The sequence below is a fragment of the Gigantopelta aegis genome, chromosome 12, assembly GCF_016097555.1.
Source record: "Gigantopelta aegis isolate Gae_Host chromosome 12, Gae_host_genome, whole genome shotgun sequence".
Lineage (NCBI taxonomy): Eukaryota > Metazoa > Mollusca > Gastropoda > Neomphalida > Peltospiridae > Gigantopelta > Gigantopelta aegis.
Genome location: NC_054710.1, coordinates 9461138 through 9484227, shown reverse-complemented (window position 1 = coordinate 9484227; position 23090 = coordinate 9461138). Strand labels below are relative to the sequence as shown.

Here is a 23090-nt window from a genome sequence, read left to right as displayed (position 1 = left end):
CCATTGGGCTATTAACCGTTCCAGCCAGTGCACCACGACTGGTATATCAACGGCCGTGGTATGTACTACCCTGTCTGTGGAATGGTGCTAATTAAAAGAACCCTTGATGCTAATCGAAAAAGAGTAGCCCATGAAGTGGCGACAGCGGGTTTCCTCTCTCAATATCTGTGTGGTCCTAAACCATATGTCTAACGCCATATAACCGTAAATAAAATGTGTTGAGTGCGTCGTTAAACTTTTTATTTTTTTATTTTTTATTTTTTTACGAAGCACCGTATCCGGTAAGTACAAAGAAGGCGGCCTATAGTGCATATCAAACGAGGAGAAGCGGTCAGAACGATGGGGAACTTAAGACCGCCTTGCGTAGAACGTTATAAGATTAGTAAATGAAGTTATTTGGCTACAATTTGATATGGCATGTAGCTCTAAGGTATAATGTAGCAAGACAATCGAAAATTAAAACAATATATGAATGTTATTTTTTCTTAGGTGTATGAAGCATAACTGAAGCAAACAGAAATGTTTTTAAAATGAATCCAAATGATGTACTTTCATGTTTCCCATGTAATCAAATTTTACAACCCCCACTCCCCGAAAAAAAAAATCCAAACAAACATAAAAAACACAAAAACACAAAAAAAACCCCACAAAAAACCCCCACCAACGGAGCAGGTCAACTCGCCCCTCTACCAACTCGCCCCAGCGGTTGGTCAACTCGTCCCCAAAATGTTACCAACTCGTCGCAGCGATTGGTCAACTCGCCCCCAAAATGTTACCCACTCGCCCCAGCGGTTGGTCAACTCGTCCCAGCGGTTGATCAACTTGTCCCCAAAATGTTACCAACTCGTCGCAGCGGTTGGTCAACTCGTCCCCAAAATGTTACCAACTCGTCCCAGTGGTTGGTAAACTTGTCGAGGTGTTTGGTCAACTCGCCCCATATGCACATTATTATGTTCCAAGTATCATATATTAGTTTTGATGGAACTGCAATATATTCCATGCCAGGACATACACTGGGAGTTCAAAGGTGTAGATTGTCACAGGAGAAACACGAACATAATACATACTTATTGCTGGCCTACTGGGATGGATATTATTGCGACGCATGCCTGTTTCATCATTCCGCAGAAATCACAAGGCCGGTACGTTTGTTTCTTCAGTTTTAAAACCGATACCTGATGTGACGCGTTCACTGTAATAATATTATTAATAAAATGACATCAAAGTTGTAGACGTCCATTTTTAATTTCGTCACAATTTTTTACGGACAGTAAAGATGAGATTGGGATGAGTTGACCAAACACTGGGGCAAGTTGATAACTTTTTGGGTGCGAGCTGACTCATTACGCACGTGCGAAATGCAAAACAAATCTGGGAATAGGACGAGTCTGTCTGCAATTGTTCTATAAAATATCCTCTCCCTTTTTTTTTAGTAATTAGGTTTCCCCAATAAAGCGGCGTGCGTAATGCTAAAAGTATTTTCTGGCTACGTCCCTGAGCTGACTAGTAAGTTCGGGCCGAGATGAGCAACCACTGGTGCGAATTGGTATGGGACAAGTTGGTTTTGGGGCGAGTTGACCAGCATTCTCTTTCTGCACCTCATGTCTAATTCTTTTTAAAACCGCTCCTACCTGTATACATGTAATTATTAAACTACGTATGAATGATATATTATGCTATCAAACATCATACAGGCATATAACAAGCCGTTTGCTTGCAAATTCAGTGGGTACTGTTCACCAGTGATTTTAAATGTTTGTATTATCTTAGAATAGGCCTTTAAATTAATGGCAATTTGTAAATTTAATTATACATGTTTCGATACATATTTCATTTAAACCATGCATTTTAATCATGCAACATTAAATACACCATTTTAACAAGACCATATTAATTTAATAATTTAATTAGAACATTTTAACAAGACCATATTAATTTAATAATTTAATTAGAACATTTTAACAAGACCATATTAATTTAATAATTTAATTAGAACATTTTAAGGGACAGACAGATCCTAGTTTTTAAACATTAAGACATATTTTTCACCTAGACCCTAGTTTCAACACGTAAAAATGGACACTAAGTTTGGTTAATTTACAAACCTTTAACAAATTTGGATACAACATAGAGAAACAAGAGTCTGTGACGTTGAAATACCCTTAAAAATAGACTAAAACGCGACTCCATCACCGTTACTTCTCAGACGCACGTGCGTTTTTGAAAATATGAAAAATGCATTTTGTGATATTAGAAACACCAGGATAACCAAAAATATTTCGGTTGTACGCAAATGGATAATCTAAAGAATAAAATATAAGTTAGTTATTATAAACGGCTCTAATAGTGAAAAATAACCAACAGTGTTTAAAAAGTTGGGTCTGTCCCTTTAACTATTGAAAAAAAATCATATTTTTTACGCTTGAAAGAAGCAGCAGAAATCCATATTAAAACATACAGATTTTAAAATCCTGACATCTGAAATCTTTTTAATACTTTGATCTTAAATACTTTGAAATCCTATTACCGATATTTGATTTTTAAATTAAATTTTTATTTTATTTATATTTATTTTCGTGCTTATATCCAATTAAGGTTCAAGCACACTGTCCCGGGAACTCACCTCAACTGTCTGGGCTGAAAATAATGTTTTACAAGATACTTTTGGCAAGTTACTGTATCTAGAGGTGTACTGTACGTGCACTGACTGATATTTGTTTCTATGGTGATGTGATTAATGAACCATTTTAACAAGAAAATATTAATTTAATAATTTAATGAGAACATTTTAAAGGGACATTCCTGAGTTTGCTTGCAATTTTTAAGATGTTATCGACTAAGAGAGACTTTTTAACGATTGTAATTACATATCAAATATATTTTTCTGCATAAAATATTAGCGGCTGTATATTAAACGTGTTTCTGATCGTTCTAATATTTGTACTAGTTTAAATTTCATTTTACTTCCTAATTCGAAATTATTTGAAGACCAAATCCAGTTTGGGCTTCTTAACAAATATTAAGACGACCAGAAACACATTGAATATACAGACACTGATATTCTAAACAAGAAAATATATTTAATATGTAAGTTTAATCGTAGAAATATTTTATTAGTCGGAAACATCTTACAATGCAGCAATCTCAGGAATGTCTCTTTAATGCTATAAGCAATGGAAATTGATTTGCATCAATACATAATGGATTAAGAATAAAAACATTTTGTTTTACTTTTTAAAAAATTATTGGAATCGAAAGAAGATAAAATCCCACATATAACAATGCTTATTTGAACCGCGAACACGCGCTTTATAGCCATTAAAGGGACTGCAGCCATTGTAAGATGCTTGCGATAACAGAGACTTGTTGGCGACTACTATTTCATACTAAATACATTTTCTTGTTTAGAATACCAGTGTCTGTATATCGAATGCGTTTGCGGTCGTATACTAACGTTTGTAGCACTCAGTTTTTACTTTAATTCGTGATATATATTTTTCCGTACGTACGAAATTATTAGGTGGTAAAATCTGGCTTGGGCTACTACAAGCATTAGGACAACAACAAACACATTGTAAATACAGACACTGATATTTTAAATTAAAAAAATGTATTTAATTTGTATGTTACGTCATCGAAAAGGCTCTATTTGTCGGAAACATTTTACAATGGTTGTAAATTCAGGACTGTCTCTTTAAAATTTGCTTCGAATTTTGTCTTTTCCACTGACTACAGAAAAACTAACATTATTACGATTTCCCCGTAGTGTGTTACAGTATATATCCACGTTTAAGTTAAATTTTGTTTTGTTTAACTACACCACTAGAGTACATCAATATACTGGATGTCAAACATTTGATTATGTTGACATAATCTAAGATAGGAGACTCGCTACATTTTGTTTTTATCTTTTATTTGCACAATATCACAGACAGGATAGCACATTTCGCGACCTTTGATATACCAGTCGTGGTGCACTGGCTGGAACGAGAAACAGCCCTTTGGGCCCACCTACAGGGATCGATCCCAAACCAACCGCGCATCACGCAGTCACTTTACCACTGGGCTACGTTTCCTCTCTAAGACAATATGTCACAATTACCAAATGTTTGACATCCAATAGCCGATGATTAATAAATCAATATGCTCTAGCGGTGTTGTTAAACAAAACAAACTTGTTTAATAAGCTGTAGTATATGTAAATGTGTTATGAGGCATACATCGTTACAATAAGCCGTAGTATGTAAATGTGTAATGAGGCATAAATCGTCACAATAAGCCGTAGTATGTAAATGTGTAATGAGGCATAAATCGTCACAATAAGCCGTAATATCTAAATGTGTAATGAGGCATAAATCGAAACAATAGGCTGTAGTATGTAAATGTGTTACGAGGCATAAAGCGTCCACAAAATACTTGACTTATTTACAACGTCTGTCTACAGCGCCATCTATCGGTGTTTGCATCGCTATGTAACGTTTACATTTCAAAACAAAAGTGAACAAATATTTTTAGCGGAAAATACAAATTTTCTATATATCGAAATAAAAAAAAAAAAAAAAAAAATGAATAAATAAGTAAATAAATAAACAAACAAACAAACAATGTTTGTGTGCAGAGTATATTTAAAATTCTTTTTTTGAAGTTGGTTTTTATTCTTTATTTTTACTTGTTCTTCTTTTTGTTGCTTTAACGACACCTCTAAAGCACATTGCTTAATTAATTATTGACCATTGGAGATTGGATGTTAAACATTCGATAATTAGCATCAATTCATATTCAACGGTCGAGACACGTTTAATGACGATACCAATAAACACAAATATTTCAACATGTTCACAAACACATAAAACAGACACAACGATTTGAGTGGGGAAACTTTATCTCGTGATGCGGAATTATTTATTTGTTGTTACTTTTACTAAATAAATTATATTGTTGTACCGGCCTCGATGGCGTCGTGGTTAGGCCATCGGTTTACAGGCTGGTAGGTACTGGGTTCGGATCCCAGTCGAGGCATGGGATTTTTAATCCAGATACCGACTCCAAACCCTGAGTGAGTGTTCCGCAAGGCTCAATGGGTAGGTGTAAACCACTTGCACCGACCAGTGATCCATAACTGGTTCAACAAAGGCCATGGTTTGTGCTATCCTGCCTGTGGGAAGCGCAAATAAAAGATCCCTTGCTGCCTGTCGTAAAAGAGTAGCCTATGTGGCGACAGCGGGTTTCCTCTAAAAAAAAAAAACAGTGTCAGAATGACCATATGTTTGACGTCCAATAGCTAATGATAAGATAAAAAATCAATGTGCTCTAGAGGCTTCGTTAAATAAAACAAACAAACTTTACTATTATATTGTTATTACTTACCAATTGGGCTGTGTGAGAAGATAAAATGTTAATAATGAATACTGTTAAACCATCGACTACTTCTATTTCTTTTACTTTTCTGTTCTTTCAGTTTATTCAATCGTTTTTCACAAACGTTTACTTTTATTGATTGATTGGTTGATTTCGCTGTACAATTTAATGTTTGTAATTAGGAGAGGGCATTATGACTTGGATAACTTATACCCAGTACTATTGAAATATATATATATATATATATATATATATATATATATATATATATATATATATATATATATGTGTGTGTGTGTGTGTGTGTGTGTGTGTGTCTGTCTATCTGTCTGTCTGTCTGTCTGTCTATCTCTCTCTCTCTCTCTCTCTCTCTCTCTCTCTCTCTCTCTCTCTCTCCTCTCCGTCCGTCCGTCCATATCTCTCTCTCCGTGCGTCCATCTCTCTCTCTCTCTCTCTCTCTCTCTCTCTCTCTCTCTCTCTCTCTCTCTCTCTCTCTGTGTGTGTGTGTGTGTGTCTCTCTCTCTCTCTCTCTCTCTCTCTCTCTCTCTCTCTCTCTCTCTCTCTCTCTCTCTCTCTCTCTCTGTGTGTGTGTGTGTGTGTGTGTGTTTTCAATCAATTCGATAATTTTGACACAGATTACAGAGAAACTTTTAAATGCACTTTTCCCACAAACAGGACACTATATACCACGACGTTTGATTCAAGGGTAGTACCATCCAGTCTTCTTAGAGGTTGGGGGGGGGGGGGGGGGCGGGATTTAGATCAGTCGGTTGAAAACACGCTTGAGGTGCTTGTGTCGCAGGATCCAACCACCTCGGTGGATCCATTCAGTTGATTGGGTTTTCTCGTTCCAACCAGTGCACCACGACTGGTCAAAGGCCGTGATACGTGCTTTCCTATCTATGGGAAAGTGCATATAAAAGAGCCCTTGCTACATTAGAAAAAACAATGTAGCGGGCTTCCTTTGATGAGTCAGAATTACCAAATGTTTGACATCCAATAGCCGATGATTAATTAATCAATTATGCTCTAGTGGTGTCGTTAAACAAATAAAACTTCAACTTTCTTAACTTTCTTTCTCCCCTCATCCTCACCAAAGCCCATTCACAAACCCACGAACGCACACGTGTACGCAAACATGTACGCAAACATGCCAACTGCAAACTGTCAAACTGACCTGATTTCTGGACCATGTAATCAAAATATGACTACTTCAAGTCGAAGGCGCAACTGATTCATAAAATGTGTCGCCACATTGGTGTACTGACTGAACTTTAGATAAATATTCCCACATGCTGCCATATGTGCAAAACCTGCGTGCAAGTTCAATAAACCTTTTTTTCTTTGCCTCTTAACATAGGATTGTAGAAGAATAAAACCATGTTTCGACATGTAAACTTATAATACTCAATTTGAATTTAGGGTTTCTTTCAATTGTCTTTTAATTTAATTTTGTTTTAATTAGTCGCCAAAATATATATTAAGTTCAAAGATTTTGCCTATTTTTTTTTTTTTTTTATTATTATGTTATTTTATTATGTTTTATAATAACGTAGTTTTCCGTCTTTTTTAGGCTATAATTCCTTTCGGGCATTATAAATATTGAAAGTATATATAAAGTTAGGAACTTTCTGCTAATTACACAATGGCAAAGTATAGATAAATCAAAGTTTGTCTTAGTTAAAAAAATATAATAATAAACGTTGTCTGCAGATTCGTTTTATTCGTTTAGTTTATTTTAACATTTTTGTACTAAGACAAACTTTGAATTATCTGTATTTTGAAATTGTTTAATGAGCAGAAAGTTCCTAAATTTATATATACTTTCTATAATTATAATGCTCAAAAAAAAACTATTACAACCTAAAAACGACCAAAAACTACGTCATTAGGGCTTTTAAAAATAATACCGTACTTAGGCAAATAATTTTGAGTCGGGGAGGGGTAGGGATGGGGGCAGTATGAAGAAGAAAAAAACCTCGGACACACAAGGTCAGGATGTAAATTTAATTAATTATATAAATATGTATTTTCAAACTACGTATTATTTTCTTCAAAATTATAATAATTATAATGTGTACATTGCTTTACATTTTCATAATCGTTAACATTGTTGTTGCTATTTTTTTTTGGGGGGGGGGGTAGGGTGTAGAGTTGTTTTGTTTGTATCTCTCTCTCTCTCTCTCTCTCTCCTCTCTCTCTCTCTCTCTCTCTCTCTCTCTCTCTCTCTCTCTCTCTCTCTCTCTCTCTCTCTGTGTGTGTGTGTGTGCTCTCTTGGTAGTTTGTTGTTGTTTTTTTAGAGGGGGAGGGGGGCGGGAGGTGTTGTTTTTGTTTCTTTTGTTGTGTTTTAGGTTGGGGGTTGTTTTTATTTGTTTGTTTTTGTTTATTATCTTTTTTTCTGTCTTTTTTCTTCTTTATTATTATTTTCTTTTTAAAATTTGTTTCCTACTGAAAACGCCCCAACAATTTTCACTTGTTATGGCTATCGCTTTTGTGAGTTTAGCAAGATCTAAATTGCACACAGAAATAGTATTATTTTGTTATTTCCAAAACACTTTTACTTTTCTTCTTACGTCAAACCAAGTTGAAACTACACGTATTATTACAAACAACATTTTCAACATATATTGGTATAATAAAACATGCAACAAACATTTCTTCTTTTTTGTTTTAAAAGAGTTTATTGCATAATTGATTTTAATTATGTAATTTATTACATAACATATTTTAATTAAATGTACATAATATGATGGACTGTTGATGAGCTGCTATGTACAAAATATATAAATATATAATATTTGTGTGGTTTTTTTAATCAGAAAGAATTTAATAAACTTAAGGAAATGGTGTGAGAAACAAATTTTTCTAGATATTATGTAAATGTCTTGCTTTAAATTGAGCTCGATGTATGCATATGTGGAAGTGAAAATAGTTATAAAGTAAAGTAAAGTTTGTTTTATTTAACGACGCCACTAGAGCACATTGATTTTTATCTTATCGTCGGCTATTGGACGTCAAACACATGGTCATTCTGACATATTTCTTTAGAGGAAACCCGCAGCCGCCACATGGGCTACTCTTTCCGATAAGCAGCAAGGGGTCTTTTATATGCACTTTCCCACAGACAGGACAGCACACACCACGGCTTGTGAAGAACCAGTGAAAATAGTTATATGTTTAATCATTAAATTTATTTTTCTCAAACAGTGAACATAATTTTGATGTTAAAAAAGTAATAAATTTTAATTTTAAAAACTCCAGTTCTTTTCTTAACCATAAATAATGACATCGCTATTGCGGGGTTCTATGTTCACCATCTAGAACTTCTATAATTTTTATAAAATCCACTAGCCATGGGATCAGTAATTTTAAACATTTACTAGCCACGATTAAATACACTAGCCCTACTTTACTTTAAGTTAATACGATTTTACTAAATAACAGTAATAATCAGATATGTCACCTAAAGAAGGAGATAGAGTTTAAAAACACTAACATCGGGGCTTTGGGGTGAGGGCAGGATATTCATATTTACAAAATAGACTTGACTGCAACATTTGACATGTTTTTCACTAGCCGTCGAGCATGGCAATAGTAGTTATTTACTAGCCCAACATTAAATATCACTAGCCATGGCAGTGGGGCTATCGTAATCTAGAAGTCCTGCATTACCACAACCAAATATCATATGGCAAGTTTTTCAAATCCGTTTCTACTTGACATTACACTAAAATACAACTTAAAATTTCAAGATAAATTTTAACAGTATAGTAATATGAGCATTAATACTTATAAAAATATGCGTTAATATCTTCGTCGGCATCACAGCACGTTGTAAAAAAAAAAAAAAAAAAAGATTAATATAAATATTTAAATATTATTTATCGAATATTATTTAGTCCGGTGGCTTAAGTCCAAATTTGGGCGATATTGTGACACGTTGGCCCAAAGCACCAAATTTTATTATGATATACTAGTATATATTTTATATTCAAGTGATTAATCAACACATTCTAGCTAATCTAAAAAAAATATATATATAAAATTAATGCAACAAACTTCATATTTCCCCAATTTTTTCAAAGTGTATTTTTCAAATAGTATATTTTAGATTAATTACAAATTTAAAAAAAATAATTTTGGGTGTGTGTGTTTTTGTTGGGGGGTTTTGGGGGTTTTTTTTGTTGGGGGGGATTGAGTGTTGTTGAGTTATTTTTATGTTTGTGTTCGTGTTTGCGTTTGTTGCTTGCGTTTGGTGTTAATTTTATTTCATTTTATATCATTTCACTTTATTTTTTATTTTTTATTTATTTATTTATAAACAATCTAGTTCATTTTGGTTGTAATATAGACGAAATTATTTATTTATTTAATTAATTAATTTGATTGATTTATTTATTTTAAAAAAAGCTAAGAATATTTGCAGCGAATCTCTAAATTACAAAGACAAACCAAGATGTATCGTATATTATAATGCAATATACTTCGCCTTTTGGATAAATAGATGGATATTAAATTGTGCTCCTAATGAGGTTCAACAACCTAACTGTGGAAGAAACCAGTAAATTAATATATAATATATATTTTAATATAACTAAACTCATTTAAAACGCACCGATTGACCCGGTATATTGTTGATTATATTTATAGTGTTTAATAATAAAACTTTGAATTAAAACTTAGCAATACTAATTTTAAGAACTAAAATAAGTATTGTGTCTTAAAAATTAAATGTGTGTGTCGGGGAACGTGCAGAAAAATAATAGGTAGGGTCTTTTTTATTATTATTATTGTTCAAATGATTTTGTTTTTCTTTTGTTGCTTTAAACAGTATTGAAACACCTAATAACTGCATTTGGTTACATTTAATAACATATATATATATATATTTTAATCAAAACAAACAAGCAAAAACAAAAAAGTTTTAAAAAGTAATTAGTAAATGTACAAACCTTGCACTGGAACAATTGAATCCTGGCGTGTTTTTGTAATCCGTGGTGTTTACAACAGTCCAGTGAAATGTGATGTTTACAACAGTCCAGTGAAGTGTGGTATGTATAACTCCTTGTCATCAGTTATAGCTCCTCTCCGGAAAATACGAGAGGAAGGGGTGAGTCACATGATCAACAATAGATATCGTCGGGGGTGTGTGAGACCGATCGCGCCATGCCAACACATGGGTCGCACAGACTGAGCCGCGCAGACTGGTTATCTGGTAATGATACGCTCATTGTTCAAACATGTTTTCATACCGCCCGGTGGAACGGGGGAAACCAATTCTTTGATGATGGATTTGACAGTGACGCTTTTGTGAACGGTGTCGTCGGGTTCGCTTGAAAACACCGCACCCCCAAAACTTTAATTACTGCCGAAAGAACACGTGTTATCAGTTGTCACAGGGGTGGCTGTATGGTAGTTTTTATGATGACATGAAACGACAGAGGATTAAATTCTCTGTATAATAAATCAAGTATTCTGATATTCATTCATCTGTTTACCCATCAGTAGGCCTACATCCATTTATCCGTCCATCCTACCCTTTGTTAAAGGGACATTCCCGACTTTGTTGCAATTTTTAAGATGTTATTGACTAACAGATACTTTTTAACAATTGTAATTACATATCAAACATATTTTTCTGCAAAAAATATTAGTGGTTGTATATTAAACGTGTTTCTGGTCGTTCTAATATTTGTACTAGGTTAAATTTCATCTTATTTCCTAAAATATTGTTTTTGTCGTACGTACGAAATTATTTGAAGACAAAATCCAGTTTGGGCTTCTTACAAATATTAAGACGACCAGAAACACATTGAATATACAGACACTGATATTCTAAACAAGAAAATATATTTAATATGCAAGTTTAATCATAGAAATATTTTATTAGTCGGAAACTTCTTATAATGCAGCAAAATCAGGAATGTCCCTTTAATGTCATCTCACACCAGGCATATTATAACCAAATTTACCTATGCAAATTACAAGCACAACTACTGTTTTAATAAACTCACAATCTCACCTCGCCATATGACATTTATAAATTCAAAATACAAACACAACCAATGTTTTAATAAACTCACAATCTCACCTCGGCTCGCCATATGACATCATTTATAAATGCAAAATACAAATCACCTACTATTTTAATAAACTCACAATCTCACCTCACCATACAACATATTCCGAGGTAAGAGAGATAGACGGATATTTGGACAGATTATATCAACGCTCTTTTGACTAGTTGTGGTGTGCTGGCTGGAACTAGAAAACCCCCAATCATTTGGATCCACTGAGGTGGTTCGATCCTGCGACGCAAGCACCCCAGGCGAGCGCACTACCGACTGAGTTAATTCCCGCCCCGACAAAGCTCAAGATGCACAAGACAGCCTTATATGGAATCACTGCTATTGATAAACATAGGAATTATTTTTGATGCCACGCCAAAATCGGCGCACATGGAAAATAGTGAATATGGCTCCGGCTTTTATATGTTAAAATGGAGAATAATACATTTAATATGACCTGAATTAGTAAGTATATGATGTGTTCTAAATACTAGTACTCTCTTGATCAATCTGACTAAAATTAGCTCTACTGGATCTACCAGTAGGTATAACAGCATTGCGTGGACTCCCATGTCCAGGTAACATTTCATCTATAAATAACAATTTAAATATCGACTTCCCCCTTTATAGCGTTATTCGGGAGCATACAAATTCTAAAAATATTGGGCGAGACTATTTATGCAATAGGCGAACTTGTTGGTCTATTTTAACATTGAAAAAAACGGGGTGGGTGGGGTGGGAAATGCAGTAATAAACTCTGGATTGCATACTAGTATAAACAGATTTTACTACTCTTTTCTAGACTTTACTTTGCTTTATAGTGATACCATCTCGTATCCTCTGGAGTTGGGCCCGTTCCGCACCATTATACCAACCCATGACGACTGGACTAAATCCTAGTCTGTCGTTCAGACGGATCCGGCTTAATAAGGAGCTGGGCAAAAGAATACCGGCTCCGAGTACACAATTGCATTGCACCCAGGGGAAGCTGAACAAAAGAATACCAGCCTACCCTATCCCACCCCCAATCTACACAATTGCATGGGTCTCCCCTGGGTTGTCGTGCCACGACCAGAAGCGGCAACCTAGGGAGACACCACAGCATCATAGAGGTCTAATTAACGAGCTACTCTCGATTCACTAATATCAAAACCTATATTAGCTCTGGAACTTTCTTTTTGACCGACCGTTCTAAATTGCGCCCAATTTCGTCAACCAAATTTGCGCACTTTTTCTCTTTGGCATAATACTTTGCGCCATTCAAAATTCAATAGCACCACCACCTCCACCCCCGCCTGCTATCGATCTTGGTCGGGCTGCTGGTACTCCCTTGCACCTGCCAGTGCAGGCGGTCCCTCCTCGCCCCCCTTTCCTGCCCAGGACAGGCGTGCGCTACAACAGCTTGTTCTGAATGTGCACGTAAAGCCTTATGACCTGACCTGACCTGGATCCGGCTTCTCAAGATCTCTATTTCAGCACAGCACTACACCTTCAACGTCTAATGATTGTCAGTCTAGGGGTTTTCTTGACGGGATGCAACCCATCTCGTCCCTATAAGCTGTGCACCCAAACGGCCTTAACGAGGCCAATCACGTGGACATATAGATCGGACTTTAAACTTTTAGATCTGCATTAAAAAAATTATGTAGAAATTACTTTCTTATTTTAATATTATTAAATAGTCCGATCCTCTCTTCTTTCTCTTATTTATTTTCGACTGTCCTTCTAAAATGCTCCAAATTATATAACTTTTCGGCAGAGCAATCAATTCTTTTTATTTTTGGCTTGTAACTTTTTATTTATTTATTTTTTAAATTCTATTAACTTTTTTACTAATTGCTATTTTCAAAATTCTGCCCATTTTCAACTCTAACTCCCTCCCCCCCCCCCCCCCCCCCCATCCCGAGTCAGGCCACCGATGTTATCGGAGGTCGGACTGAATGGGCGTGTTCGAAACCCTAGTGGTATATGAGCACGTTAAAGTAGTTATCAATCCATCAAATCATTGGCATGATTTTGCAAGTAAGGTTTTGATTGGTCGAATGAAAGCTCCAACGGGCTGCTGTTAGATCCACATGTAATTGTGGGGCTAATTTTAATTATATTGTCTCTTGATGCACGGTTGGTCTGGGATCGATCCCCGTCAATGGGACCATTGAGCTATTTCTCGCTCCAGCCAGTGCACCACGACTGGTATATCAAAAGCCGTGGTATATGCTATCCTATCTGCGGGATGGTGCATATAAAATATCCCTTGCTACTAATGGAAACAAATATAGCGGGTTTCCTTTCTAAGACTTTCAATAGCCAATGATTAATAAACCAATATGCTCTAGTGGTGTCATTAAAAAAAAATTGGGGGGGGGGGGGGGGTGTAACAAAAGTCATGTTATGTACTATCATATCTGTGGGATGCAAAGGCGTAGCGCCCATCCGGGAATAGGTCGAGGCTTCTTAAAATATCTTCTTAAAATTGACTCGAAAAAGATAGAAAAAAAATGTCTCAGAAAAGGCTCAGATTGCATTTACAGGCGTCCTGAGTATAACAAATTTCACCGGCCGGGGGGGGGGGGGGGGGGGGGGGGGGATGGGGGGGGGGTGGGTGGGGGGGGGGGGCAGAAGGCCCCGCGAATCCCCCCGCTCGGGCACGCCTTCGGCATGCTTAATGCTAAAACATTTCTGGCTACGGGAAGGGAAATAAATGAGGCCTTAAACGAGAGATCCGTATTCTTGAAACAAAACACAAAACAAGCCCAACATGTTAACAAAATGCGCTGATACATTTCTGACGCTTTGAAATTGGCAAAAATGGCTAAAAACATGAATTGAGCCTAAAATCGAACACTTTGACACCAGATTTATAATACTTTCAACACATAACACATAAAAATATGTGTAACACTAAAACATTAAAACCTTTATTTATGTCCAACACCTACTTTTAAATCCAAATTGTGAATTTTGTTTCCTCGATTTATTGGGGGCCGCAAATACATTGCTATCGTACCTACTCCCTTGGTAAAGGTAGCGTCACTTTACATGAAGTTCGGAAAAGGTGGGGTCATCTCCTCCCCGTCCCAGATCAACATTATATAAATCTGAGGCTGTTTACTAGTATATCCGTTTTGGCACTGGACGTGTGTGTTTTTTTCATTGGATGTTCACACACAAAAGAAAAAACGCTCTATAGTTTATAAATATCATGGCAATGCTAATAATCAAGCACACACCACATGTCGATAATATGACCGAGACTTTATGTGTCGATATGAATTTACGTTATAACAAGGTATACTAAGTTTTGTATAACACCACACACTCCTCTCTCTCTCTCTCTCTTCTCTAATCTCTCGATCTCTACTCTCTCGCTCCTCTTCTCTCTCTCTCTCTATCTCTCCTCCTCTCTCTCTCTCTCTCTATCTCTCTCCTCTCTCTATCTCTCTCTATCTCTCTCTCGTCGCTCTCTCCTGCTCTCTGTCTCATCTCCTATCCGCTCTCGCTCTCTATCTCTTCTCTCTCTCTATAGCTCTCCTCCATACCCTCTCCGCTATACTACTCCTCTCGCTCTCGCTTCTCTCGCTCTCTCTCTCCTCTCTCTCATCTCTCTCTCTCTCATCCCTCTCCCTCTCTCTCCTCTCTCTCTCTCTCTCGCTCTCTCTCTCTCTCTCTCAATCTCTCTCTCTCTCTCTCTCTCTCTCTCCTCCCTCTCGCTCTCTCTCGGCTCTCTCTCTCTCTCCTCCCTCTCGCTCTCTGTCGCTCTCTCTCTCTCGCTCTCCTCTCATCCTCTCTCTCTCTCTCTCTCTCCCTCCCTCTCGCTCTCTCCTCTCGCTCTCTCTCTCTCTTCTCTCTCTCCCTTATCGCTCCTCTCTCCTCTCTCTCTCTCTCTCTATCGCTCTCTCTCTTAGACTCATATCCCATCTCTCTCTCGATCTCTCTTCTCTCTCCCTCTCCTCTCTCTCTCTCTCTCCTCCCCTCTATGCTCTCCTCTCGCCTCTCTCTCTCCTCTCCCTCTCGCTCTCCTCTCTTCTTCTCTCTCTCGCTCGCTTTTCTCTCAGCTCCCTCTCTCTCTCGCTTCCTCTACTCGGAGCTCTCTCTCTCCCTCTCGCAACCTCTCTAATCCTCCCCTCTCCGCTCTACCTCTCGCTCTCCGCTCTCTCTCTCTCTCCCCTCTTCTCTCTCTCTACTCCTCCCTTCCCTCTCTCTCTCTCTCTCTCTCCCCTCTCCTCTCTCTCTCTCCTCCCTCCTCTCTCTCTCTCCCCTCCTCTCTCCTCCCCCCTCTCCCTCTCCTCTCCCTCTCTGCCTTCTCTCTCTCTCTCTCTCTCTCCTCCTCCCTCTCGCTCTCGCTCTCTCTCTCTCTCTCTCTCTTCTATCTCTCTCCATCTCTCTCTCTCTCTCTATCTTCTAATCATATAATATATATATAGAAATATATATACATACTACATACAGTGCACACCCTGTCTTAAGCGGTCACACAAAAGTGGCCGCTTAAGACAGTTGGCCGCTGAGTACAGGTTGCCACATATATAGTCTTTAAAAACTTTTGACATGTCGTCACCTTCAGACATAATGCAAATGGAATGTATTAAATTAACCGTTCTCAACAAGTTCGTTTTCTTTTTCCATTTAATTATTTAATTCCTACTTCAGGCGGTGTATTGTCATAGTAAGTGAATCTACAAATGTCAAGCGTAGCCTGCCCAGAGGCAATTTGATGCATTCCAGAGTCATACTTTCTTAACTAATACACGTGCTTGTATCTTCAAAATGATACACAGTGGAGTTATAGTATTTTTCTCTGTTTAATAATCCAAAGGAAAAATGTACACTATTACGCCTATTGATATGCTGCGTTGGAGCAAAAACGACAACCCACGATACACAAGTCGGCAAGTGATAATTTTCTTTTCTTTGGGACTACGTAATTGGTCAGTTCTGGTGTTGTAGATGGAAAAGTCTACTTAATCAATAGTTTTACAGAACTATTTACAGTAATAAACCATGTCCATTACAATTTTAGGGGCGACAGGTAATATTCCACAATACCGGTATGTATTTTGTGTCTAGACAGCGTCAATTAATTGGCTCGTCTGGTTACCAATCAAATACACACCTGTCAATCAGAAATCACAGGTAGAAGCAACTAACAGCAGAGACCAATTAACTAAGAAAACACTCCGTGTATCATTTCAGTACGTAGGTTAATGCATGGGAAAAACATTGTTAATTGTTTCGACTTGTTGTGTAGCCACTTTGACAATGGTATTTTATTTTGTATTGAAAAAATAATATATATAGTGCTGGATATACTTACTGTTGGCTTACTGGGATGTGTATTATTACAGAACATTGCAATGTATGACTATTTATCATCCCGCAAAAAACCAGGTAGATTGTGTTTTTTCTAGTTCTAAGGCTCATTCCTGACGTGACGCGTTAAGTATTACGTAACCACCAGCTCGCCAGAGGGCGTACTCACCGAGATGGTACAAAATGGCTGCGCCCGTTATATATAATAGTCGTCACATTTAACCGTTTTATTAATTAACTATACGATTATACGTGTTAATATTAAGCAATAATGTGCATTATATGCATCGTTAATTGTCCTCTCCTTTATGCATACCAGGTTCTCCAAATGCCTTAATTGTCCTTGCTGCATTGTCCTTTAAAGGGACATTCCTGAGTTTGCTGCATTGTAAGATGTTTCTGCATTGTAAATGTTTCTCTTAAAGGGACATTCCCGAGTTTGCTGCATTGTAAGATGTTTCTCTTAAAGGGACATTCCTGAGTTTGCTGCATTGTAAGATGTTTCTCTTAAAGGGACATTCCTGAGTTTGCTGCATTGTAAGATGTTTCCGACTAATAAAATATTTCTACGATTAAACTTACATATTAAATATATTTTCTTGTTTAGAATATCAGTGTCTGTATATTCAATGTGTTTCTGGTCATCTTAATATTTGTAAGAAGCCAAAACTGGATTTTGTCTTCAAATAATTTCGTACGTACGAAAAAAACAATATTTTAGGAAATAAGATGAAATTTAACCTAGTACGAATATTAGAACGATCAGAAACACGTTTAATATATAGCCACTAATATTTTATGCAGAAAAATATATTTGATATTTAATTACAATCGTTAAAAAGTCTCTGTTAGTCGATAACATCTTATAAAGTGCAGCAAACTCAGGAATGTCCCTTTAAAGGAATACGTAGTTAACAGTTTCGAAGCCAATCGATTACAGATATTAACATAAGCGATCATTTACAACACTAGAACCCAACCAATTAATGTTCGGTTATAATCAGTTAATGGAATATCATTATAGTCCTGGGCCTCGTCCCACAAAACGATCTTAGCGCTAAGATCACCATAAGTGCATATGTTGGCTGTGCAGTTACGGTGATCTTACGGTCAAGATCGCTTCGTGGAACGGGGCCCTGTTGAATTGTTTAGACCCTAAGATTTTTGCAAATGTTACGTTTAATTCCTATTCAATCCTTGTATTCTTTACATTTGCATTTAAACAAACCCAAACCCCGACAGGTTTTATATACAATTCATCATCTAAAATGCACGAAGTTGACTAATTTCCGTTTGACAAAAATCTCTGTATGTTTTGAATGCAGGATCGTTCTCCTATAAATAACTAAGGCTATTTGCATAACAAAAAATTAGGATACGAGGCTACGTGAAGGCCATTATAACTTCTTTCACTGAATCAAAGTTATGCATGTTTTGGAATATTTGGGTTTGTTTTCATGCAAATATAAAAAAAAACAAGGATTGAATAGGAATTAAACGTAACATTTGCAAAAAACTCAGGGTCTAAACAATTGAACGGAACTATAGTTTATATCAATGAAACAGCTGAATATGGGTTTGCACGCTAAAAAGAGTTGAATATGGTCTTGTATGACCAAGAAAGTTGAATATATGGGCATGCATTATTTATATAGTTGAATATATAGAATGGTAAAAGTGCAAAATAGTTGAACATGGTCTTGTATGGTCAAAACAACTGAATAGATGAGTTTATATGGTCGAAAAAGTTGAACATATGAGCTTGTATCTTCAAAATGGTTGAATATTTGAGTGTGTATGTCAAAAGAGTTGAATATATCTGTTTGCATCGTCCAAAGAGTTGAGTATGTGAGTTTGTATGGGGAAAATGGAAGCATATTTTGGTTTGTGCGGTGAAAATTATTGAACATATAGGCGTGTATGGTCAAAAACATTGAATATAAATGGTACATGGACTATATGGTTAACATATTTGAATATATGGGCGTGTATGGCAAAACAACAACAACGTTGAATATATGGGCTTATGTAGTCAAGTTAAAGTTTGTTTTATGTTTAACGACACCACTAGAGCACATTGGTTTATTAATATTCGGCTATTGAATGTCAAACATTTGGTAATTGTAACATATAATCTTAGAGAGAAAACCCACTACATTTTATCATTAGTAGCACCCCTGCGCGTGCTGTAACCTCACCGTGGTGCAGGGGTGTAACATTCTCTTTGAGAATGGCCAATACAGCACAAATTGAAGTTTAGAGTAAAATTCGGTGTCCGTAAAATTCTGTGATATTTGTATTTTTGCACAGTTCTTTACACTGTTTTTGTTTAAACCTTGAATTTTTGTGTTGATGTTGATCACCACTTTGTTTATTTGCATTACCATAGTTTGACACCCAATAGCCGATGTATTTTTCGTGCTGGGGTGTCGTTAAACATTCATTCATTCATTAGTAGCAAGTAATCGGTCATATTATAACAAAAAGAAAGGGAAAAAAGGGCTCTTTTATTTGCACCATCCCACAGACAGGATACCACTATATAGTCAAGAGTTGAGTATATGGGCGTGTGTGGTCAAAATACTAGCAGTTGAATATGGGCTTGTATGGGTAAAACAGATGAATATGGGCTTGTATGCGAAGTTTAATCAAGACATAAACTAGAACAATGTTTCGAGATATCGCCAGTCTTATGTTAGTGCTGAGCCCCCATTGAGTGACATCATTCATTCATTCATTCATCCATTGTATGCAGCTGTTTACATAATGTAATTCGTAACGTGGGAAACTAATTTAAAACAAAGCGCACCCTATGTTGGACGTTTTCGTCACAACGGAAACCTCGATAATTTCCGAGTGTTCATACGTGACCAAACCCGACACTAAGAATAAGAATATTATACACTTCTCACAGACGTCGAGGAATTTCACCAGCTTGGGATTGGGGGGGTGGGGGCATATTATTTCGCCTTTCAGTTGCAAGGAGGGGTACATTTGGAGCCGCTCTAGCCAGGTACGGTTCTGAAGAAGAAGAAGAAGAAGAAAAGTTTGTTTTGTTTAACGTCACCACTAGAGCACATTGATTTATTAATCATCGGCTATTGGATATTAAACGTTTGGTAATTTCGACATATAGTTTTAGAGAGGAAACCCGCTACATTTTTCGATTAGTAATAAGGGATCTTTTATATGCACCATCAGTCAGACAGGACAGCACATACCACGGCCTTTGGTATACGAGTCGTGGTGCACTGGCTAGGACTATAGGGATGGTCAGTCAAAGTTAAATCATAGGCAGGGCCATAGATAACACGCACACGCGCACGCACACGCACACTCTCTCTCCTGCTGTGGTATGTACTACCCTGTATGTGAGATGGTGCATATAAAAGATCCGTTGCTGCTAATCGAAAAGAGTAGCCCATGAAGTGGCGACAGCGGGTTTCCTCCCTCAATACTTGTGTGGTCCTTAACCATATGTCCGACGCCATATAACCGTAAATAAAATGCGTTGAGTGCGTCGGTAAATAAACCATTTCCTTCCTTCCTTCCCCTCTCTCTTGTTGTGTAACTCTCTCTCACTCTCACACTCACACTCTCTCTCACTCTCTCTCCCCTGTCTCTCTCACACTCTCTCTCTCTCTCCCTCCCTCCCCCTCCCCTCTCTCTCTCTCTCTCTCTCTCTCTCTCTCTCTCTCTCTCTCTCTCTCTCTATCTATCAGACACAGATACAGACATAGAGAAGAAAGCAAATAGAGTATTATTATCCATTAACTTCCCCAGAAATCCCCCCCCCCCCAAAAAAAAACCCCCAAAACAACAACAACACCCTCTTACTGTATTTTTATTTACTGTTACATGGAATGGTTTTTTAAACATTAGAGGGGTAATAATTTCCTTTGGGGGGAGGGTGTGGTTGTGAGGGTGAACGTACGCTCCCAGTTTTTTACTGTCCAACCCACTTATAAATATTTACGTACAATTATAACGTGCGCAAAATGGGAAAAAGTTTATTTTGTTTAACGACACTACTACAGCATATTGATTTTTTCATCGGCTGTTGGATGTCAAACATTGGTAATTCTAACACGTAGTCATCAATGGAAACCCGCTACATTTTTCCTAATGCAGCAAGAGATCTTTTATATGCAATTCTCACAGAAAGGAAAGCACATACCACAGCCTTTGACCAGTTGTGGTGCACTGGCTGGAACGAGAAAAAAACAAAATGGGAAAAGTACGTTAATGCAAACTCTGCTAGGCACGTGTGTCCCAAGTGCGCGTTTTTTGATGGTGGTTTTAGCTGCGGCTTGGACGTAATGCGGATGTGGTACTCGTAACTCGGAACACGGATATGTATCAAAACGATTCTGTAGTTATCAATGTCAACCTTTCCATATTTGGTATCCGCGTCAAAAAACCAAAACAAAACAGAAGCAGATTGAAAACGGCCCTAAATCACGAGTTCGTGTTTTCGTGACATTTTAGAAAAGACGTTTTCACGGACATCCGTGTTCTGTTGATAAACAAACGATCCCATGTCGCAATTGCTCATAATCGTAATGGTATGGGTTGTTCCTGGAGGTGTGTGGGGGTGTGTGTGTGTGTGTGTGTGTGTGTGTGTGTGTGTGTTTTAAGTAGTTATTTTAGGCACAGACCCACGGGGAGGGTGCTGGGATGTGCACCCCCGCACCATCGAAATACAATTGGTTTAAAAATTTAAACAAATTTTGTTTAACGACACCACTAGAGCACATTGATTTTATTAATCATCGGCTGTTGGATGTCAAACATTTAGTCATTTTGACATCTATTCTTAGAGAGGAATTTCGCTACATGTTTTTTCATTAATAGCAAGGGATCTTTTATATGCACCATCCCACAGGCAGGATAGCACATACCACGACCTATTGATTTATTAGTCGTGGTGTACTGTACTGGTATCTAAGTTTGACCAAAATAGCCTTGCGTAATATTTGAACCCCCCCCCCCCTTCCCCCTCCCCACCATGTCATATTTTGGAGGGCTTTGTTAACAATATACCGTAGATTATTGCGGGAGCGGGAGAGCTATATATGGAATTTATGAAACGAGTTTGGAATTGTTTTATTCCCTCGAATTGTTATAAAACAATTACCAAACGAGTGTCATAAATTTCGTATGGCACTCCTGCGGATGGTATAATTTATTCATTATTCAGAAAGTGCGATTTATCGCAAAGGTAAAATATGATTTCAATCGCTTCACAGTCACTGTTTAAAACATTCAACGGCGTCGATTACAATGACGCCGAATGTTGTCCATTTCACAAATCGCGACTGCGCAAGCTTGCGCATGTGTCAATATGGTAGGACGAAATCTTTAGGAGCTCTCGCAATTTTTATACATTTTGAGTTTGTAAATGGTTTTATTCGGACATCCTTAGAAAGCTCTACAAATTTATAACTATTATTAACAAAACTTTCTGTTCCTCCTAAGCCTTCTAGTATGTACAGTATATGAATTATTTGTTTTATTGAAGCCTGTTATCTAGACGCTGATATGTATGTATATATGTGTTCCTCAAATGCCATCGAACGATGGCTTAGAGTGTAATAAAGTTCTGTTCTGTTCTGTTCTGCATGCTATAATACTCGTGACCTAGTTTTACACGTAAACAGTAAATCTACGATTGTCTGACCCATGCCTATCACGAAACAGTGGGAAAACGAAGTTACGTGTAACTGTTGGACGTAAATATAAGAGTGCCTCAGGTTGCAACTAACGCTGCACGTAAGTTGTGTACAATGTAATAAAATTAGCACGATCCGCCGTTATTTACTATTATTTACGGAAACTAAGTATTTCCAATTGAAGCAATTTGCGATGGCGAACGCCCACGGATTGAACATTTTTGTTCGTGATCGAACGGATGTTTTAACTCGGCCAATTTCTCCTGAGTTTCTTTTCTTTTTTAAGTAATGTCCTCATTCGTACCAAAACGCGGATCCCCACCAATACCAAAATGCCATGGTCTAAAAAAACTCGCTGTTATTGTTAGCAGACGACAAAAAAAATTGAGTTTTTTCTTTAATGCTTTACCCGGTAGCCATCGTTTCTAATGTGTTTTTATTAATTACTCCAGTGAGAATGTTAAATCGTAGATTTACGTCCAACTAAGTTACGTTTACATTTACGACCATCTTTGAGAATAAGGTGCTTCTTGCACGTAAACGTAAATCTACGGCAGACGTAAGTGCTGGTCGTAGACGTAAATTTACACCTTTTTGTGAATATGGGTCCTGTTCTGTTCTGTTCTGCATGCTATAGCGACTCGTGACGTCAGAAGTATGCCATAACAGTTTTCAAGGTATT

The 23090-nt window shown here is 37.2% G+C and overlaps 1 protein-coding gene across 3 annotated transcripts in view; it reads right to left on the bottom strand.

Moving 5' to 3' along the window:
- Nucleotides 1-23090, bottom strand: part of LOC121386344 (ETS-related transcription factor Elf-3-like) — a 76621-nt gene that overhangs the window by 9948 nt on the left and 43583 nt on the right. The window contains exon 1 of one of the 3 annotated variants that reach the window (XM_041517223.1): nt 10311-10405. The exons of the other annotated variants lie outside the window; for them this stretch is intronic. The gene's annotated coding sequence lies outside the window, so the exon portion shown is untranslated. Of the gene's footprint in view, nt 1-10310; nt 10406-23090 lie in introns of those variants that run through there. 3 annotated transcript variants of the gene reach the window in all.